This window comes from Tenebrio molitor, chromosome 1 (assembly GCF_963966145.1).
Source record: "Tenebrio molitor chromosome 1, icTenMoli1.1, whole genome shotgun sequence".
NCBI lineage: Eukaryota > Metazoa > Arthropoda > Insecta > Coleoptera > Tenebrionidae > Tenebrio > Tenebrio molitor.
The window spans coordinates 23,131,368-23,145,762 of record NC_091046.1 but is presented as its reverse complement, the minus strand read 5'-3'; the positions used below and the strand labels follow the sequence as shown (position 1 = coordinate 23,145,762).

The following is a 14,395-nucleotide window of genomic DNA, read 5'->3' as shown; positions in this document are numbered from 1 at the left end:
GCCGTCACTTCACATTCCAGTGAGTTGAGATGTAAAGCGGCCCTAATGTATTCGTAACCTCACTTTCTGCTATTATAAGACTTGTCATTTTGATGGTGACTGACTTACAAGAAAACGCGCTTCCTCATTTCGTGCAATCTTGGAACAGGGATATTATCTGCACTTTATTGAAATAGGGTATTGGTAGCACGTTCACAACTATTTGAATGAAGTATGACACTGACAAATTTTTGGATGTTAATTCCAAAAGTCAATCATAATGACAATAAACCATGAACTACATCCATTTTTTTTTAATTGACATGAAAGTGACGGCTAAAATTCCGTGGCCGAAAAACAATGGCTTCGAAGTAATTTTTTGACAGGAATATCTTAAAGACGTTAATGTCATTAATGTCATTAATGACTTATCTTAGTAGTTATCGGTGTCGTTATTTACTTACAGCATAAGGGTTGTTAAGTTCAACTTTTACATTGTGTCAACAACAATTGTAAGTAGCTATAACAACACGATTACGAGAAAATAAATATTTCATGCACAAAAAACATTCACTTCACGCACTTAATATAAAAATAACTATTTTGGAATGTGATTGAAAAAATATTTAATTTAATAAGTTATCAATGTTGTAATGCAAAGCGTATTTTGGGCTGCCTATGTCCATTGCCATCTGGAATACCAAGCCAATACCAGACAGCATGTGACGTTACGAGGAAGGCCAAACGTCAAAATTTGTTAACATTTTCAGAAAGAATCAAATACCACACAAATACGGTGTTTTAATCATTCTTACGAAAAATTGAAAATTGTGAGATAAGCAAAAGCTTGGTGGCAAGTGTATATAATAATTTCAGTTAATACCAAGGTATTTACTGTTCATCGAACGTCGCAAAAGACATTGAAACCTGGGAAGTAATTTTATACCTACCCTATCAACATTTTCGTGATTGTAAGTCGTTGTAAGTACAATTTAGTTGAAAAAATATTTGCTACACATAATTTATTAAATTCTGGAGGTTTAATTCGTTTTTCGATGAAGCTTTTACTGTGACGTCACGATCAAAAACAATTGCTGCCTTAAGGCTTTCTGTTCTAGATGGCAATGCTATGGCCCTCAGGGAAATTCATATTCCTATCTGAATAATCCTGTATTTCATGCGTGAAGATGTTTTTTGTGGATTCAAAGATCTTTACTGCCTCGACCTGTGTCTCGGCGTAAAAGACCTTTTTGTACTCATAGCCTTAAAATCGGTATTTTTCCATTGTCCTCGGAGTGCGGAAACAACGATTTCCCGCACGCGGTATTTCTTACTTTGCAGCAGAAACTAGGGAAAATTGCATTATAAGATTGGTGTTTAATAACGTAGAGAGAAAGAAACGTCAATTCACTTTAAACAAAATGGATATTTCGTCACATTTCCAATAATTGTAAAATTAATTCTCAACAACACAATAAATAAATAATTTTATTATAAAACAAATAAGAATGCAATTCAAAAAGGTAAGAGTAACAAGAGGACCCTGAAAATAATTATTGTTGTTTCAAGTGAAGACAAAGAATTTGTTCAATATGTTGTGTGATCGTAGAAGACGCCAGTGACCCTTTAAATTTTAATAATCTAGTAATCAGCGCGAAAGGTGCTATCAACCCAATAGTAAAAAAAGATACCAATGTCAAATTATTTACTTTTTTAATTATATTTTTAAATATGTTTGAGTTATTCGTTACAAAAAATATTGTACCTAACTTTTGCGAGAAGAAATTTCCCACATACGTTAGGTACCTAACAGTATATTGGGATATAAGGTTAATAAGTACATTATAATAGAATCAAGAAAGAGTACTCGTATTATGACACTTACTAACCGTATATCCCATAACGTTTTTCGCACAATCGCTTATACAATTACGGCCACGGAATTTTGGCCGTCACTTCACATTCCAGTGAGTTGAGATGTAAAGCGGCCCTAATGTATTCGTAACCTCACTTTCTGCTATTATAAGACTTGTCATTTTGATGGTGACTGACTTACAAGAAAACGCGCTTCCTCATTTCGTGCAATCTTGGAACAGGGATATTATCTGCACTTTATTGAAATAGGGTATTGGTAGCACGTTCACAACTATTTGAATGAAGTATGACACTGACAAATTTTTGGATGTTAATTCCAAAAGTCAATCATAATGACAATAAACCATGAACTACATCCATTTTTTTTTAATTGACATGAAAGTGACGGCTAAAATTCCGTGGCCGAAAAACAATGGCTTCGAAGTAATTTTTTGACAGGAATATCTTAAAGACGTTAATGTCATTAATGTCATTAATGACTTATCTTAGTAGTTATCGGTGTCGTTATTTACTTACAGCATAAGGGTTGTTAAGTTCAACTTTTACATTGTGTCAACAACAATTGTAAGTAGCTATAACAACACGATTACGAGAAAATAAATATTTCATGCACAAAAAACATTCACTTCACGCACTTAATATAAAAATAACTATTTTGGAATGTGTAGGTAAATATGTGTAAAACATTGTTCTTTAATATAAGTACTTAATATGATGTAAACGTTCACGTTGTTTTTGTTTTTTTCTAAATTTTCAATGTCCTTGTCATGTCCAAATCACGTTTTAGAATTACTTTGAAGTGGCCAAATAGTAAAACACCTACTACACTTTATTACATTTGCATAATTTGCAGTGACTAACCAAAGGAGTGTAACACAAAGACGGTTAGAGGTCTTTCAATCTCTCATGGGTTTTGACCTTGAAAATATCTGCGCGAAGGCGGAGCGATAAACCAGTGAAGAATTGGTAAATGAAAACTGAAAACGTCGACTATTTTAGCCACACGTTAAATTTCAATTACATAATGACACAAATTAAAATTTCATAATGACATAAGACAATGGTTCGTTAATGATCAAGCCAGCTGTGAAAAATGAAAATGCTGCAGATTTGCCACTTCAGATATAATAAAGGTTCTACGAATGACGATGTTTTCCGGTCGGTTTGCAGCGCGTACTTGAAACCGATGTTCGTCGTTTGCGCAGATATGACTCACTACCCATGAGAGATTCTACAGCGTTAGGTTCTCCAAAATTATAGGTTATTGTCGACAGTGTCTGGAACCGTGTTGTAACGGTCCGAAAAGGTTCGATAAATTAAGAATTTTAATTTTAAAATAATTTCAACGAAATGTCTTAAATACTGTTCATTTGCGAAGGAAATGCTGGTCAGTCAGTGGCGGCTCGTCAGGGGTGGCAGAGTGGGCAGTGCCCACCCAAAACCAAATGACATATTTTTTTTTAATTTTATTTTCATTTTTAAATTTATCAATTATTTATTTGATGATTTGTTATTAGAAAGTAAATGTTTTTATAGGCAAATCAAAACATTTCCGAGGCGAATTTTTCTCAGGGTGGACATGTCTTCCCTGAGAGATGTTCGTTGAAATATGAAAGCTCTACGCGTATTATGGCCAACCGTGCAAAACTGCGAAAGAAAGAGACCGAAGTAGAAACGTTTGTTTAAGCTGGAGAAATGCAGGCAAGACATGTCTACCCTGAGTAGAAAAGCATTCATTTGTACATTACATTTTATTTTATTTTATTTCTCCCAATCTGTTCAATTAATTTATTTCAAATTTTGTGTAATAATATTTAGGACTAAGATACATTGAAATAACTAGTAATTGTGAGAAATTATGCACTTAATTTTAAATAAAAAAAAAATTAAAACAATTTTTCTTTGACCAAGATTTAATTTTTGCTAACGCTGGGGTTATTCTTAAAAATATAAAAAAGAGTTATAAAAGAAAGTTGAATATCAGAGAAAAATCTTCAAAAAAGTCCGCGACAGCATATGTCTAAAATAAACCATAAAGCTATTAAAACAATAATAAATAAATTCATTCGTATAATATCTAGCAGGCCAGACATGTCTTCCCTGAAACTTCGTCAAGAATCGGTACCTAATCGGTAACGTCCGCACAACTTAGTCGTTGGCTTTCATGTGATTCTGTCGTTTGTACCTTGTTTGTACATGTGGTGGTAGTTCGTCAATTCGTCATGGAGAATCTTCGAGAATTAGTAAGAAATAACGGTGATTTGGTTAATTATTTATTGACAAACGCGTTTAATAAATTATCGTACGATGACAAAGTTTTTATTAAACAATTAGACAGGCCAACCCCTTCATTAAATTCATTAGTAAACACTAATAAAAATTCTTCTAACCGTAAATTTAATTCATCGTGGTTTGGAAAGTGTCATTGGCTGACGGGTAGTGAAATCAAAAGTAAACTTTTTTGCTGGCCTTGTCTTTTGTTCAACGATTCCAAATTAAAAAGCCCATGGTGTACGACAGGAGTTGACAATTTGAAGGCGTTACATCAATCGGTCGAAAGACACGGGAAATCTAAAGATCATACGTACGCGGCCTTAAAATTAAAATTATTTGGAAAGCAAAACATAGAAAATTCTTTGGATTCAGCACATCGCACATTTATTTTAGAATATAATGAAAAGGTAAAAAGTAATCGGGAAATATTAAAACGTCTCATCGATATGACAATTTTTTTGGGTACCCAAGAATTGGCTTTCCGAGGTCACAATGAAAAAGAAGACTCGTCAAATCGCGGTAATTATAGGGAACTCGCGGAATTCTTGTCTTCTTATGATCCAAAATTTGAAGAATTTTTAAAATCGTCTTCGGTTTTTAGCGGTATGTCAAAAACAATTCAAAATGAATTAATTGAATCGGTTAACTATTACATAACTCGGCAAATAGAGTCAGAAATTCAAAATTCTGTTTGTTTTTCTTGGCAAATTGATGAAACCACAGATTTGTCCTGTCGTTCTCAATTATCGGTGGTTTTTCGATATACTTACGTTGGTGAAATAAAGGAACGGTTTCTCGGATTTTTTGACGTTAGTGCTGGTCGTACAGCAGATCAATTATTTTCTTTTTTAACAGGTAAATTTGAAAAATTCAATTTACAGAAGAAATTAGTAGCTCAAACGTACGATGGGGCCGCGGTAATGTCGGGCGAATTAAACGGATTACAATCAAAAATTAAGAGTACGGCCCCGCAGGCACTATTTATTCATTGCTATGCACATCGATTAAATTTGGTACTTCAAGATGCGGTTGGTGAAATTCAAGAAGTTAAAATATTTTTTGCAACACTTTCAGGAATATCGGTTTTTTTTTCAAAATCAACAAAACGTACAAACGTTCTAAATAGAATATGTAGCCGTAAAATTCCGGGAAATTCTCAAACGCGTTGGAATTTCAAGTCACGTATAGTAAGTACAGTTTTAAAATATAGAGATGAACTTTTGGAGGTTTTTAATGAAATATCCACCAGTGCTGAATTCGCGAAAGACTCCAAGACGATACGTGAATCCATAGGCTATTTAAATTTTTTAAACGACTTTAACGCTTATTTTTTCCTTCAGATTTTCCACTTAATATTCGAAGAAACGGATCTAATTTATTCTATTATTCAAACAAAATTGTTAGATATTTCATATTGTAAAGATCGCGTAAATAAACTTTTAGAAACATTTCAAACGTACAGAACGGAAGAACAGTTTTTTAATAACATCTTTGAAAGAAGTGTGAATACAGTAGGTCCACCTACAAAGCGCAGACGAACAATTTTGGAAAATGATTTACAACTACATTGCAGACGATTATATAATCAAATTTTTGATATGATTACAAACCAAATTTCAAACAGATTTAAAGATTTTGAACAATTACATTTTTTTAACCTTATGAATAATGATAAATTTTTAACCTTCAAGCAACAGTTCCCTCATAACTTATTAAAAAAACTTTTAGATAACTATCCCCAATTTTTCAATAATGACAAACTTGAAAATGAGTTACGTGTTTTATATTCCGATCCTGGAATTTTAGGCGACTCTGTAGAAATTCGAGAAAAACTAAAATTTATAACTGACAATTCTCTTCAGGAAGATATTCCAGAAATATTTAAGTTAATCAGTTTAATTTTAACAATTCCAGCTACATCCGCGTCGGTAGAAAGAAGTTTTTCCGTTCTTAAACGTATTAAAAGTTTCACTCGCAACACAATTGATCAATCTCGACTAAATAATCTCGGTCAAATTTCGATAGAAAAAGAATTACTAAAATCATTGCGTAAAACGGATACATTTTTTGACCAAGTAATTGATCATTTCGCGGAAGCCAAAGACAGAAGAATCGATTTAATTTATAAAAAACTGTAACGTCATTTTTTGTTCTTATTAATTTTAGTTTAGTTAATAAGAATGTTATATTTTGTTTTTTATTTTATTTAGAATTTATTTTATTTACTTTATTGAGAATTTATTTTATTTATTTTATTGAGAATTTATTTTTTGTTTTATATTTATGACAATCTTGTTATTTTTGTTGACTATACTAACACTCATCACTTCCATAATAACAAATAACACTTCCTAATTCCTTTCCCGGCAAGAGATTTTCTGGACCTTCCCGTAGGTTCTTGCTGGACACTGCAATTAGCAGTGACTAACACAGAAATTCCTTTCCAGCAATTACAACAAACATAACAAAAAATATAACATGTAATAACAATAATAACATTGGTGGAGGGAAGTATTAAAATGTCTGCCCACCCAGCCAAAAATGTTACGAGCCGCCACTGTGGTCAGTTGTAAATTTTATTGATGCCTTTGTCGGCAAGAGTGGTAGAGACCATTTCATATAAGAAGTACATAATGCGCACGAACGCGTTTTCGTCGGACGAGTCCACATTCAAATTTTTAGGGGAGTTTTGAGTCGAGCGGCGCACAGACCCATCAACCACGTGAAATCCATGCGCTCGTTGTTATTCTAACCTAACCTCGTTAGCGTTCAGAAGTGTTTTGTTTTGGTTATTCCTTTCGCTGTGTATCGTTCCATTTTTCCAACAAATCTGTTCTTTTCAGAGCAACAACTGCTTTCTTCATTCTTTGTTAAGGTAATAAAATAATTATTTCTTTATCATTACAATCTCTAATTCACAAAACATTATTTTCAATTTTACAGTTGTTGGGCCAGTGTCTGCAGATATGTCGACAAAGTTGTCCAAGACTATATGAAAAAAGAACACATTATAGACAACACTGTAGGAAGAGATAGAATTTGTAGCTAACACGGGAGAATCTGAGGATGAGGATGATTTTTGGTTGGCCGATAATGACGACGGAGACATAGGGGAAGATGATCCACAATGAGACAAACCCTTTTATTGTCAAGAAATAAGAGTTTTTTTGTCGTATCATTTGTTAAAATCGGATAAAAAATAAGGAAGTTATAGCACCAAAGGATTTTCATAATACACCCGGTATATTGATATTACCTATACAATTTCTGCAACAATAATGATTGAGATGTTAATATTTTATAATTTTTATAATTGTCGTGTAAATTTATCACAAAATATGGATGTTTTATTGAAATAAACATTATTCATAAAGTACCCCTATAGCGTCTCATTGTGGAAAACTGCTGTCTCATTGTGGAACAAAAATTTCCATAATGAGACAAATTACCTTTAAACGTAAAAAAATTAATAAATATAAGAATTTTATAAATAACTATAAATTGTTGCTTAGTTATCGGCAACTTTAATAACTGTGTCGTGATACGGTCCAATGTGTTTAATACAAATTATTCATTAAATTAAATAATGCCATTTTTTTTATGAACTTGACAAAAAGTGGCATTCATTAGGTATTTAATTATTAAATTTGTTAGAAATTAAATCAATATAAATTAATGGAACTATAGAGCCCCTTAGCTAATCGAATGTTTCCACGCCACTGAGCATCAGCTGACTAGCGTCGTACGGTCAGATTTCGATGAGTCATCATGTAGGTACTTCTACATAGTATCCATAAATATTTCTTTTCTCATTAATTTTGTTTCGTATTTTTCCGCAAAAATTTTATCCGAGCGAATGCGACAACCAACAACACACCAAATGAGGGAGGAAAGTTTCATCCGGAAAACTCAAGGAAGTCGAAACGTTTCAGTATATAATTTTGAACCACTAAAATATGTTTTGTATTGTTTACAAATTTGGTTACATACTTGATTTTTCGTTCTTCATTTTAATGGACAGTCGTTAGTCGTTGACCAAAATAAAATGGGACAAAGTAAATTTCGATTCTGTAATTCAATATTTTTGCAAAATCCATTTCTTAGGAAACAAGTGTCAAAAATTAAAAAAAATCTGATAAGTGTCATCATTCGACGACATTAATCACTTAATCATTACCTACCTATTAGATTTTTTTTTTATTTCCAAGGCATAGTTTATAAGAGTCGTTTCACTATCCAGGGACACACTGTATATACACGAGTGGTGCGTTCACAATCGACTCTCCAACGTCAACTTTGAGGATAAATTTAAATGAACGCACGATAAAGTGCTTGTATCTTCGTAAGGAATTCTGACTTAAGTCATAAATAAACCGAACAAAGACCCTACTTATTGTGATATTGTACCTGTCAATCACTCGATCTTATCATTTAAATTAATAATTAATTGAGGAACTTCCGTGTTCCGCAAATAACTATTCTCCACGTTGATGACATGGCGTATAAAAAAGACCAAAGAACAGAATCAATTTCGTCCCCAGACTCTCTAGTTGCCCGTATGACCGATTCACCTAAATTAGATGTGTTATTTACTTTACTGATTTTATGTTTTAATTGACTCCATACCATTTCAATTGGATTTAACACACAATAGTAAGGAGGTAGTCGCAAAACCGTATGTCCGTATTTCGCAGCCAAATCATCGATGAAATAAACTTTTCCGATATTATTTTCTTTTATAATTGTAAATAATTCGGGGCGTGTTGCCTTTTCTATTCTTCATCGAATCAAACGCTGGGTTTCCATGGTGGAAGTTCTTCAGTTTAATAATTTATTAGTGATGGATAAATGACCGGTCATTTATTTTTGGTCAAAGTTGACCGGTCCTTATTGGTCAAAAAGTAGGAACTAGTTAAACATCACAAAATGATTCTTTCAATGTCAAGGATTATTCTAATACCAAATAATGGTTCTTAATTCCATTTTTTTATAAGATTTATTGATGGATAAATTATTGTTCTAAAATTGTGTAAGTGAGGTTAAGTTTGAATTGTTTGAAGTTATACTTTGATTTTTCTTTAACATATTTGCTTGAATTTGAACTTTTTGTTAATTTAAAACGCTTTAAAACTTTCAACACAACTGTGTGTGTGTATTTTCAGTTTTTTAGTTTCTTTTAATATACTTAAACATTCGTTTAGAATTAAAAAAAGTAAGTAAGTATTTTATGAAAATAAAAATATATCGTGTCATGTTAAGAAGACACAAAAACGATTGAAAAACAAAAACCATTTCTTCCTATTAGATAAAAAGCTTAGGTAATCGTTTTCCACAATGATCTTTATTAAAGTTTTAGATGTTTCATTGTCATAATTTACTTATTTATTGCCATAATCGATTTCTTCGTTGTCAGCAGCTACGTAAATGACATCAGACAACCCAACACAACCTCATCTCATCAGTCAAACAGTCATCATATCCTATAATCTTCAACATTATAAGCGGGAAATTTAAATTTTAAAAATGACTGGTCAAATACGGCAAGTCATTGACAATTATTGACCGGTCAAATGGGTCATTGACTAAGTCAATTACCGGACCTCACAACACTATAATTTATATATAAATCCAATTTTGTGCAACAACCAAACATTTCTCCTTCAATTTTACCAATAAAGATTGAACTGTCGGCACATCTTTGTCTTTGTACATTTGATATATGATATCCCTAATTGCATCCAATTCAGCTGCAGAATAATTGCTATCTTTTGATTCCCTTTTTTTCCTTTCCAAATTTTCTGGGTTTCGGTTCCAAATTTTTGAAACGGTGGTTTCGTTGACTCCCGTTAATCGGGCTGTTTTTTTACCGACAGCTTTACATCCCGATTCTAATAAATTTTTGTAGACATTTTTTATAATTTCTTTAGCATCGTTAGAGTAATGCTTCCTACGTTTCTTTTTCAGTCCTGCTGTAAAAATTACAGGTACCGTTGTTATAATTTTGCATTAAAATATACACCCTTATCTATATTTTTTTACCTTCATTTTCCTCGTTATTATCAAAAATTGTTTCAACGTCTCCCCCTCCTCGCAGGTCTCTTCAAAAGGACGCCACATATTTAAACACAGGTTATAAGTTGAAAAATACACTCTTTTTATTGTGGCGAATTCAAAATATTTCTATTTGCAGTGTACGAAAATCAATCGACAACTGAAGACAAAATTTCTTGAACAAATGCTTTACGTAGATTTTCTCTAAGTAGGGGTTGCTAAATACACCTGACGCTTGCCCTTCCTTGAGTCGGCACTGCACGACAAAGGGGCAATAAAATTAGAAATTATTTATAGTTGTTATAAGACGCTTTGCTGTCCTATTGTAAAATGATTTACAATTTAAGTCAGAATTGACTATTTCTAGACGAGGACTTTACAGGCACTTATACAATAAATTTTTATAACGTATGCAACATAATATACACGGTCGCCCTTATATGGCTTCACAGTACATGTCGATATACGATTTGCAGAGTGTCGTATATAAAGTAGAAGTCTATGGGTCTAGAATCTAGATGATAAACCCAGTCACAGTTTTCTTCAATTATATTTACATAAATGTCACAATTAACAAGTGACACCATATGTGTTTAGTGTTAAAAATTTAAATAACTTTATCTCATCTCTGTTTTTATTCTACATATTCGATAAGATTACCTATTATTGTTATATAGGTATGTATTCGTAATTAGGATATAAACTACTGTTTCATAATGAATTAAATATTAACTGCAAATTGAATGCGACATTATAAACAGTTGCTTGAATTTTACTTGTCGAATTCTATTTTTATAAACAGCACATGGACTAATGTTTGAAATATCAGAGAAAGAAAAAGTATGTTAGTAGGTCTCGCCTTTAATTTTAAATACATAGGTGCATCTCCTATATACATACCGGGTGTCCACATGTAAATAAGTTCGTATATATTTATTTCTGTTGCAATGTTACAAATTTAATTTGAAATCTGTGAGTCAGTGCCATCGATGGTGATATTGATCTCATTCAGTTGCAACTTTAATGCTTCATGCCATGTAGCCTGTAATCCGTAATGTCGTATGAACAAACTCTGACTTCAAGATGATATTGATAAATAAATCGCGGGGTGGGGCGTTATTATTAAAGGCAGGTGGCGTTTAGATAACTTTAGGTACTTTTATACCGAAGAACCCTAAACAAAATCTAAAAGTGTTGTCTATTAATAAAAACCTTTTAATTGAAATTCAAAATACTTGTCATATTGTTGTAAACAAATTTTATATGGAACAAAATGATATTGTAAGTGCCGTTACATATATTTATATTAAAAGGAGATGAACTTGAGGATAATTTTACTTAATAGTCCAGTCAATATAAACATAAAAAAGGGTCCGACCTTGCAAAAGGTCATGTAGTTCTGATTTTTTAATATGTTGTTTGGATCTCAGCCAAGAGTAAAACACCAAATTTGCAACTTCGAAAGACTTGTGCGCGCTGCGTGGTAGCCAAAGAACAGCAAAATGTTTGCACTATTTTCAGTTTTTGCTCGATATTTCCTAAAATATGAGTCTCACAGAAAAAGTTGAAGTTACCTTTTCTAAACTAGATTAAATTCGCTACAGTTTGAGGCCCAAGCGAACTTTGTGCATGCAGCAGTTTCCGAGATAGAGCTCTTCAAAAATTGGGTATTTTTTCCAAGAAGTGAAATTTTTTTATTTACGTCTCTTATTTTATTAAATATCGTCAAAAATACTCGCCCCATGAGAAAAGTCATGGGCAATGAACTTGAAGTGTATTTATTTAGCATTAAATTGAGATCCGACATGCAGCTGCAAGTCCGATACTTCTCTCAAAAGTGGCATATAACCAAAAACCTCGAAAGATGGAATTTGGGGAAAATAAATGAAAACAAGTTTTCAGCGCATCAAACATCACGTATAGGGCCTAAACCGATCAAATAAGTTATTTTAACGTAATTTAGTATGTGTGGTTAACAACTTGAAGAGAGTCTGTGAAGTAGGTGGAGAAATACTGCCCTCAGCGCCAGACTTGTTCTGGTTCTGATTGAATGGAAAATCATCGAACCCCCCCAAGTATGCTCGTTTGGAACGGGTTCATGGAGCAGGTGACAAGTGGTCTTGATTTTGATCGACCAAGAATTATTATCCTCTCATTCATTGGCGCGCTTTAATTTGAGCTCCGGCGGGTAAATGTCCTGGCGTATACAAGTATGTTTATCATGAACCCCATTTTTACGGTCCACGGTGCTAGCTCACTGCTGGAGATTCCACGCACATGTGCCAATCCACCGTAGCTTTTCATAAACCACATCAGCAATCAAATCTGACCATAGGCCGGGCCAAAATTTATCGCATCGGCGGATTGTAAAATTTTGTTCTATGAATATCTTAAACTCAGTTGGATCCATCCGCTTTTCTAGAGCCATCATATCTTGCAAATATAAGTGGGCACTCTTTGTGAAGAAATGGTGACCAACTGAATGAAAACAAGGTAGCATTTTATCGATAGTATACAGGTGAAGGTTCTTAATCACCCTAACGCTCTGCCTGGATGAATAATTTTACGGGATTAGACGTGTGAAAATATTGGTCCCACAGCTTTGAGTACCTTCCAAATTATGCAATGCAGTTTTGAATTTGGCTCTTAGGCTTTGGTAAGTCCTATTTTCCTTTACAAACAAGATGAGAGCCTCTCACTCTCACGTAGCTTATTCTCAGTTTCGGCTCTTTCTTTCCCAGTCAAGTCTACCTCATCCAAAATAATGCCAGCCAATATCAGATTAGTGAAAATGTGTGCTCGTACAGCTCGTGAATAGGCATGACCATTCAGCATTTTGTCCAGGCCTGTGATCTGTATAAATAGTCATAAATAGCGCCTTCAAGCAACTCCCTGCCATTATTGCACCGATACAACCCATGAATGACATGAGGAGATGGAACTCTCCAAGCCTCACAACCACGCAGCTTAACTCAGAATGTTGGCCACCCTCAACAATATCTCTGGCCTTAAAGAACAGTGGTTGATCAAAAGTAACGAAGCAGGTTTTTTGAAAATGACCTTTACTTCTCTCACTGGCTTCAAAAGGTGATATGAACACTGTATCTTAATCAGTAGGTGGGGTGCGGATAAATGAGAGGAAAATAATTTTTTGGAGGCATAAAACTCAAGACCACTTGTCACCTGCTTAATGAACCCGTTCCAAATGAGCATACTTGGGGTAGTTGATGATTTTCCATACAATCAGAACAAGTCTGGCGCTGAGGGCAGTATTTTTCCACCGACTTCACAGACTCTATTCAAGTTGTTAACCACAGATACTAAATTACGTTAAAATAATTTATTTTATGGGTTTAGGCCCTATACGTGATGTTTGATGCGCTGAAAAGTTGTTTTCATTTATTTTTCCCAAATTCCCGTTTTCGAGGTTTTCGGTTATATGCCACTTTTTAGAGAAGCATTGGACCTGCAGCTGCCCATCAGATCTCAGTTTAAAGCTAAATAAATACGCTTCAAGTTCATTGTTCATTCTCACTGGGCGAGTATTTTTGACGATATTTAATAAAAAAAGAGAAATAAACAAAAAAATTTCACTTCTTGGAAAAAATACCCAATTTTTGAAGAGCTGTATCTCGGAAACTGCTGGACGCACAAAGTTTGCTTAGGCCTCAAACTGAAGTGAATTTAATCTAGTTGAAATCAACTTTTTCTGTTAGACTCATGTCTTAAGAGATATTGAGCAAAAACTGAAAATAGTGCGAAAATTTTGCTGTTCTTCGGTTACCACGCAGCGCGCACAAGTCTTTCGAAGTTGCAAATTTGGTTTTTTACTCTTGGCTGAAGTCCAAAGAACATATTAAAAAATCAGAACTACATGACCTTTTGCAAGGTCGAATGTTTATATTGACTGGACTATAAGTACATTCAGTTTTTAGAATGCATTTTACCATTATTGATAACAATATCCTTAAATAAATTAATCACACCTGAATGTCATGTCACAGGTTGTGTGGTGGGTCAAAACATAACAATAATAAATGATAATAATAGTGGCTGCCGCGGAAACCGCGTTAATTTGTTTCATAGTTTCATCATTTAAAAGTGGAAGTAGCAAAATAAATGGTAATATAAATAATAGTACTTACACAGGAATTATCATTACTTGATAGCAATATCCGTTGGGCTTCTATGCCGTTTTAAATAATAATAATAAATT

General features: G+C 33.4%; 1 protein-coding gene and 1 long non-coding RNA gene across 3 annotated transcripts in view; one reads left to right on the top strand and one right to left on the bottom strand.

Moving 5' to 3' along the window:
• LOC138123483 (uncharacterized) overlaps nt 1-14,395 on the top strand; it is a 154,270-nt gene that overhangs the window by 52,754 nt on the left and 87,121 nt on the right. The gene's annotated exons all lie outside the window — the stretch shown is intronic.
• Nucleotides 1-14,395, bottom strand: part of LOC138123342 (ras-related and estrogen-regulated growth inhibitor) — a 70,545-nt gene that overhangs the window by 52,159 nt on the left and 3,991 nt on the right. The gene's annotated exons all lie outside the window — the stretch shown is intronic.